This window comes from Poecilia formosa, unplaced genomic scaffold, assembly GCF_000485575.1.
Source record: "Poecilia formosa unplaced genomic scaffold, Poecilia_formosa-5.1.2 Scaffold19, whole genome shotgun sequence".
In the NCBI taxonomy this organism is placed as follows: Eukaryota; Metazoa; Chordata; class Actinopteri; order Cyprinodontiformes; family Poeciliidae; genus Poecilia; species Poecilia formosa.
Genome location: NW_006799958.1, coordinates 728,151 through 736,956, shown reverse-complemented (window position 1 = coordinate 736,956; position 8,806 = coordinate 728,151).

Below are 8,806 nucleotides of genomic sequence, written 5' to 3'. Positions count from 1 at the left end.
AAAGAAAAAAAAAGCCAGACAGACGCAGCAGCTCCACTCCTTTCAATATGAAGCTTAAAAGCTGCACTCCATCACGTCTTTCAAAAACTGTCTTATGAAGGGTGCATGCGAGTGATGTCCTTAAGGGATTTCTTTTTTAGAAATGGGAGATTATAGTTTACACGGACATTAAACAGATTAAACCAGCCGGCTCTCTAAAGGCAGTTTATCTAATGGAGAAAATGTGGTATGCTAATTGAGAAATTCTGATGGTAAAATTATATTTAAACCTCTCCCTCTCTCTCACTCTCTTTCTCTTCCTCCCTCTCTCCTCTCCATCTCTCCTGCCCCTTTCCTACTAGAAGATTCAGACTTTGGCTTGATGAAATCAAAAGACTAATCAAGGCCATAAGCTGCGAGACATTAGCCGAGTGAAAACGGTGTTTGCCATGCTAAAAGGTAATTGTCTCGGAAAACTCCATCGATGACAGATTCAATTCCATTCGGTAAATGTTTAATAAATGCTGTACAAACAGGCGAGCCTATCTGGCAGTGCTTAGAAAACAAAGGGAAACTTTAATTGCTTTAATCATCCCGAGCTTTGACGTTGTTATTGGCCTTAAAAATAGCAGTTAACAGAAACTGTCCCGCGCAGGAAATTGAACCACATTTGGAAAAAGATCCACAATTAAGATAGAGGGCATCCCGAGCAGACGGAGCCCCGGCAAACTGTTGTGGCCGGGAAAAAACATTCCAAGCCATACAAAGCTATTCAATTAACAGAAGGACCCAAGGAAAACAGCCCTCCCCTGTTATGTATCACTTACTTTAATCAGATTGGAAGCAATTGTGCTCATTTTGGAAAAAGAAAAAAAAAATCCCGTAATGCAAACACGTTAATTAACAGATAGAAAAGTGGAAAGATCTATTTTTCATTAGTGGGGTGAAATAATCTTCGCCTTTAACATCAAGGAAAATCAACTGCCTGCTGCAGTTAAACCAGTCAGCGGTGTAAATTCCCTGCCAGCATTTTTATTTAAAACCTCATTAATGTGTTTCAAGCCCAGCATTGCTGCAACTTTAATCTGCACTAAAAGGAAATAATGCGTTTCCTGCTTTATTTACCAGCCTTACTTAACAAGTGTTCCTGTACAATTAGAATTGTTAATAGATCTGGAAACAAAAGGACTTTGAAGGTGGGAAAGTGCTGACATTATTTCACAAGGGTGGGGGGAAAACACACACTCTAGAGAGAGAGAGAGAGAGAAAAAAAAAAAAGATCTGCTGTAAATGTAGTTTCCTGGAACACAGGGGTACTGCAATGTTGGTCCCACTCATTAGAAAAGCCACGCAGAGGACATAAATCAAGCCCCCCGTAAAACATTTCATTGCCACACAGCACTAAATTACACACTTGCCGGTTTGCCACACTGATTGTGTTTAAACATTGTAATTTTACTGTATTCCCATTAAATCCATGCCGAGCTTTACAATCCATAAACCAAGTATCTGTAATAAACGTTTATAAATGTCAGAATTTGCATTTGGAGAGGAAGGAAAAAAAATAATAAACCACCCGGCTACATTTTTTTTTTTTTTTGCAAATATCAATCTATGAACCTTTCAACATTTCATCAAACAAAATGCTAATTGTACCTTTAGGAATTTAGGAGACAAGTGACAAGAAATGAGATGCAATGTCCTTTGGAATTAGGATATCAGCTAAACTGGAATAAATTAAAGGTGAGGGCGAAGCAAACTGGAGGAGGACTGTTTGGGCTGAGAACAAAAGACAATGACAGGATATACCAAAAAAAAAAAAAAAAAGCTTAATACAAAGCTAATATGAAGCTTGAATGTTGAACAATAAAAAACGATTTTACCATTTCACTATACTATGTTTTTATTCAAAACATAAAAGTGGTAGGATGGGATTCATCAAGTCAAAATGGATTTATGTCANCAATCAGCCTTTGGCTCTCCTGACGAAACCCATGTTGCTGTAAAAGCTTGGGCTAGACCCGCTCATCTTCATGTTGACAACACTCCACAGAGTTAAGCAGAGTGAATATGTCTGTGTGTGATAACTCTTGAAGGTATGAATCCAAAACAGAACTTACAAGTTTCCCCCAAACTCCCAAGCGTGCTCTGTCTCAAAGCTGTGGTCCTCCTTGTTGCCTGTGCATCTTGCTCAACCTCACTTTTTCCCTCCATTCAACTTTCCGTTGACATGCCTTGAGAGACTATTCTTCAAGCAGCCGGCTTATTTAACAGTGACCTTTTGTGGCTTGCCCTTCTTGTGGAGGATCTCACTGCTGGAAAAACGGTTGAGTCAGCAGTCTTCCCAGTGATTGTGTTGGCCACAAAATGGCCCCATACATAAACAGATCACTCTGTGTGCAATGAATGCATTCATAAGTTTTCATTTGTATTCCAATTGTTCTGTTCCTGTTGGTTTTGGGCAGATCTTGAGCTTAATGACAAAACGACACGCGTCTGGCCAGAAATCGGCTCGAACCGATTTCTGGTTCGAGCCGACCAGAAATCGGTCGGCTCGAACTGAACTCGTTTCCCGAAGAGTTTAGCTATTTAGTCGGACGACCCACTTCCTCCAGTGTTTCGCTTGACGACGCCTTGCCTCCGATATACCCGGACTGCGAGGAGAAAACTGAGAGATTTGTGGATATCTAAATTGCTAAAGCAGAAACCTGTATAAACAGCGGTAATTACCGGCCCATTGACAGTCTCTCAGTGTTGTGCTCATTCTGCCACAGCCGCAGTGATTAAAATGAATCCTCATCGACTTCTCCATTAAAGCGCTGGCAGGAGCGATCCCGTGACCTTTCCCCATTGATTGAACATAACAATCACAATTCAATTGTAATGCAAAGAGAACATTTGTTATAATGTACATGAGATGCATGAGCCATTTCCTGGGAGCGGAGAAGGGTAATCAATGGAGTGACTCTTGGCGTGATGCAAGGAGAATGAGGCTGTTTGCAGGCCCTAATTCATACAGCCTGCAGTGTATGATGGAAAGCAATGATATGCATGTAAACACCCTGATTTCTCTCTGCTTGTCGTTCAATAGGATAACATAAAAAGCTTGACTTATGTAGCTGTAAAGTCCAACAGCCCCGAGCTGCCATGGCTGGTTATGATATACATTTCTGTTTAAAAAAAAAATAAAAATAAAAATAAATAAATAAATAACAAAATGATTGCAGTAGTATTATCGCATACTGAAAAATGTAGGGGAATCTGAATGTTAAGAGTGTGGGGACAAAATTCAGGGTGTTCCCAATGTATCATAAGCCTGGTGGGCTACCAGGCTTTACTTGTGCCCCCACCAGGCTAAGCATTGCTTATTTTTTAAATGTTTGCATTTTTTAAGACTCTGTAGTTGGTGTTCAGGTATTAATCTTCCAATCTTTCAATAAAACATAATTATCAAGTGATATTTTCAAATTTCATGTCAAATTTAATTTTTTTTAACTCAAAAACACGACGGACCGCTGGATGAATGTCTGCCGTAGCGCCCAACCACCGGGCTTAGAAAGTTTTCTGGGGGAAACCTTGAAATCCAACGTCAGCGTTCAATTTGTTTTTAGCAAAATTATAATCCACTAACAATCACCATATATGCAACACATTTTTTTTAATGTTCTAGTTCACCAAAGATTCCAGAAACTTCCAATTCATGATTTCCTATTTCCCTATTTGACAAGGACCAAGACAATCTACAAAAGTTCTCTGTTCACTGAAACACACTTTTGTTGACATTTCACTGATTTATGTAGCTGGAACACATCAAAACAGAAATTTATCCCCCTCCCAAAAAAAAAACAAACAAAAAACAACATACTATTAAAATGAAATGAAAACACAGTGCAAACATCAGCATGAAGGCAAGCATTTCTTCCAGCTGCCGGGAGGAAGGATCTGCGATAACGCCGCTTTGCGCACGTAAGATGCAACAGTCTGTCGCTAAAGGAGCTCTCTAGCCAAGATAACCACACCTATGCATTGGTTACAGTGAATATGGCTGGAGCTTTCCACGTTCACACACAGCCTGACTCACCTGTGATTCAATGTGAGACCAAAGTTTGGATCATATATCATCATGTCACAGAGATATTGCCAGTAATGTAAAAGCAGGAACTGCTTTAGCCCTATCTAACACGATTCTAATAACAGCTGCAACAAGAATTAAAGAACTATGTACCAGCACATAAAACCATTAGCTGATCAAGCAAACAGTCACATACCTACAAATATGGCATATGTGATGTTATGTGGTACGTTACAATAGAAGCAAGGACAGGCTTGTAAAAACATAATAACTAATGATTAGCCAAATACAAGCAAAGGAAGTGACAACTTGCACAATCCATGTTGCACAGAGGAGGAGGGAGGGAAGAAAGAAAGAAAGAAAGAAAAAAAAAGCCAGACAGACGCAGCAGCTCCACTCCTTTCAATATGGAGCTTAAAAGCTGCACTCCATCACGTCTTTCAAAAACTGTCTTATGAAGGGTGCATGCGAGTGATGTCCTTAAGGGATTTCTTTTTTAGAAATGGGAGATTATAGTTTACACGGACATTAAACAGATTAAAGCAGCTGGCTCTCTAAAGGCAGTTTATCTAATGGAGAAAATGTGGTATGCTAATTGAGAAATTCTGATGGTAAAATTATATTTAAACCTCTCCCTCTCTCTCACTCTCTTTCTCTTCCTCCCTCTCTCCTCTCCATCTCTCCTGCCCCTTTCCTACTAGAAGATTCAGACTTTGGCTTGATGAAATCAAAAGACTAATCACGGCCATAAGCTGCGAGACATTAGCCGAGTGAAAACGGTGTTTGCCATGCTAAAAGGTAATTGTCTCGGAAAACTCCATCGATGACAGATTCAATTCCATTCGGTAAATGTTTAATAAATGCTGTACAAACAGGCGAGCCTATCTGGCAGTGCTTAGAAAACAAAGGGAAACTTTAATTGCTTTAATCATCCCGAGCTTTGACGTTGTTATTGGCCTTAAAAATAGCAGTTAACAGAAACTGTCCCGCGCAGGAAATTGAACCACATTTGGAAAAAGATCCACAATTAAGATAGAGGGCATCCCGAGCAGACGGAGCCGCGGCAAACTGTTGTGGCCGGGAAAAAACATTCCAAGCCATACAAAGCTATTCAATTAACAGAAGGACCCAAGGAAAACAGCCCTCCCCTGTTATGTATCACTTACTTTAATCAGATTGGAAGCAATTGTGCTCATTTTGGAAAAAGAAAAAAAAAATCCCGTAATGCAAACACGTTAATTAACAGATAGAAAAGTGGAAAGATCTATTTTTCATTAGTGGGGTGAAATAATCTTCGCCTTTAACATCAAGGAAAATCAACTGCCTGCTGCAGTTAAACCAGTCAGCGGTGTAAATTCCCTGCCAGCATTTTTATTTAAAACCTCATTAATGTGTTTCAAGCCCAGCATTGCTGCAACTTTAATCTGCACTAAAAGGAAATAATGCGTTTCCTGCTTTATTTACCAGCCTTACTTAACAAGTGTTCCTGTACAATTAGAATTGTTAATAGATCTGGAAACAAAAGGACTTTGAAGGTGGGAAAGTGCTGACATTATTTCACAAGGGTGGGGGGAAAACACACACTCTAGAGAGAGAGAGAGAGAGAAAAAAAAAAAAGATCTGCTGTAAATGTAGTTTCCTGGAACACAGGGGTACTGCAATGTTGGTCCCACTCATTAGAAAAGCCACGCAGAGGACATAAATCAAGCCCCCCGTAAAACATTTCATTGCCACACAGCACTAAATTACACACTTGCCGGTTTGCCACACTGATTGTGTTTAAACATTGTAATTTTACTGTATTCCCATTAAATCCATGCCGAGCTTTACAATCCATAAACCAAGTATCTGTAATAAACGTTTATAAATGTCAGAATTTGCATTTGGAGAGGAAGGAAAAAAAATAATAAACCACCCGGCTACATTTTTTTTTTTTTTTTTTTTTTTGCAAATATCAATCTATGAACCTTTCAACATTTCATCAAACAAAATGCTAATTGTACCTTTAGGAATTTAGGAGACAAGTGACAAGAAATGAGATGCAATGTCCTTTGGAATTAGGATATCAGCTAAACTGGAATAAATTAAAGGTGAGGGCGAAGCAAACTGGAGGAGGACTGTTTGGGCTGAGAACAAAAGACAATGACAGGATATACCAAAAAAAAAAAAAAGAAGCTTAATACAAAGCTAATATGAAGCTTGAATGTTGAACAATAAAAAACGATTTTACCATTTCACTATACTATGGTTTTATTCAAAACATAAAAGTGGTAGGATGGGATTCATCAAGTCAAAATGGATTTCTGTCAACTAAAACTGATGAGGACTGATGAGTTATAACTGCTTATTTACTCATTAAAAGATTGTAAGTTTAGTAAGAAAATTCATGCTAAAGCTAACTGAGGTTATCAACAGAACCAATTCAGCTGAGAGCAGGAAAGCAGAAATGCAATATTTCTAATAACTTCACTATTAAACACTAACGTGTTTTCCCCAATTCAGATCTTTAGTTTGTTGCAGTAAATCTGAAGCTAAAGTACATCAGTAGCACAGGAGTTACAACTAAATAAAGAGTAGCACTTAATTTTCCACGCATCCTTATGAACTCTAACATCAATGTTACAAGGTTCATGATTCGACAATGAGGAAAAGACTGGGCGACAATTGCATCCTGGGAGTGTTTCAAGGCTAAAAACAGCAACAAAGATTCCAAAAAGCAGACTTGTGGAAATTCTATGGATTGGTGAGAAAAAAATGTAACTTTTTATAAGGTGAGCATCCTGGTATATATCTGGCATAAAAATTAAACCAGCATTTGAGAAAAGCAACATCCTTCAGTCAAATACAGCAGTCTCAACGTGACGGTTGGGGCGTCCTTGGTCTAATTGATGACAACATTCATTCTAATCTCCAACGCAACATCCTAACAGAGAATCATCAGCTCAAGCGAGCCTTGGTTAAACAGCAGGAAAATGATCCAAAGCAGTAAAAAAAAAAAAAAAAAAAAAAAATCCAGTTGAGATGCTGTGGCCTGACCTTACATAGTCGGTTCACCCTCTAAAACCTTTTAATGTGGCCGATTTAAAATAATTCCCCAAAGAAGAGACGGCCAAAAGTTCTCCACAGAGTTATAAAAGACTCGACGCAAACACTGAAGGCAGTTTCTCCCTCCATGGGTGGCACCATCCGCTATTAGGGTTAGATGGTGATTACTTTTTTTTTTTTTCCCTGACACATGAAAATCGTCTTTTAAAAAACAGCTTTTTGCATTTACTCTGGTTACCACTGATATTAGAATTAATGATCTTAAACAGCTATGGCAGACAAAACAGCCAAAAAAAAAATAAAAAAAAAAAATAAGAGGAAATCTTTGTAATATCAGAAAGTATAAAATATGAAAAACATAAATTATTTCTATGGATCCAATTGAATTCTATTAAAACCCACAGTTTTACTGCAAACACTTTATGTTTAAAGTAAAGCAAAAATACACGACTTATGTCTAAATGTGATCTTATAGTGATTGCCAAGAACTACAATTGCATTTCCCTCCACAGCACAAAAAACAAACGCATCTTTCCAACACCCTTAGCAGTTATTTAATACATCAGAAAGTCTTGACAGGGCAGCACACTGTGTTATAATATCTCTCAGTTAGCAGCAGGTCACGACGCTCGGCTGACTTTATAAACTATGAATCAAACAACAATGATTATTCATGTCATTCCTCAAAGGTCCTTGAGAGGATCTTGATGCAGCAGTGATTCAACCTTTCGTATTAATTCAAGCTTGGCTGAGATCGGACCATCTGGGCCCTTGTATTCCATGATTAATGCCAAAGTGTTGATTCATATTTGCAACTGGGGGTTTAATAAACAAGGATTTCTGAGCTAAATGGCACATACAAATGCTGGGGATGAACTCATTCACAGCGTCTCATTTGTGTTCTTAGTAATAAAGCCAACGCATAATTGCTCCCCGACAATCGTCTTCCAGATTCACAAATATTGGGATTTTGTGATTAACATAATGCGTTTCTTCCACAGAGGAAATAATCCAACAACTGTAAGAGGCCTTCAGACATATGTACATAAGATTCTTTATTTGGTCCAAATTAACTTACCACTGCTGCACCGTGATTAGGGCTGGCAGAGAAAAACAAAATAATTACTGTTCATCATTGTCCAGATTAGGCGTCAACAAACTTTTCCCTTTTAAAGTAATGTTGTTTGCTAAACACAAAGGCTTAGCAAACAAAATTAACTTTGTAATCCTTCTCCCACTGACATTCTTTTAGACTGTTTCAATGTCACAGCTCTTGGTGCAAACTTCATAAAGGAAGGCATTAGTGTGGCTGAGTGTGTTACATTGTGACACAGAGGCAGCACGCAACAGTGACCTCTACAGGAGCAAAGACAGACATCAGCCGAGGTCCTGATGGTCACTGAGGAGGAGTTGGCAGCCGTTCTACACGGTTTGTCTATGTGAAGACTAAGACGAAATGAACGTGTGAAAATTCACGTTTAAATTAGCTCATTTTTGAAGGCTAATTCAAAAGTGGGAGGTTAAACTCTACACATTTATGAGCTTTTACTGTCTTGTAAAGGTAGCCATAACCCATATACATTTTGGCGTGGGGATTTTTTGTGATAAACTAACACATGTACATGAAACATAGTTTTCAATTTGTTCCGTTTGTTCTACAAGTAAAAGTCTGGCTCCACATAAAAATTCTGTGGATCCACCTTTTGCTGC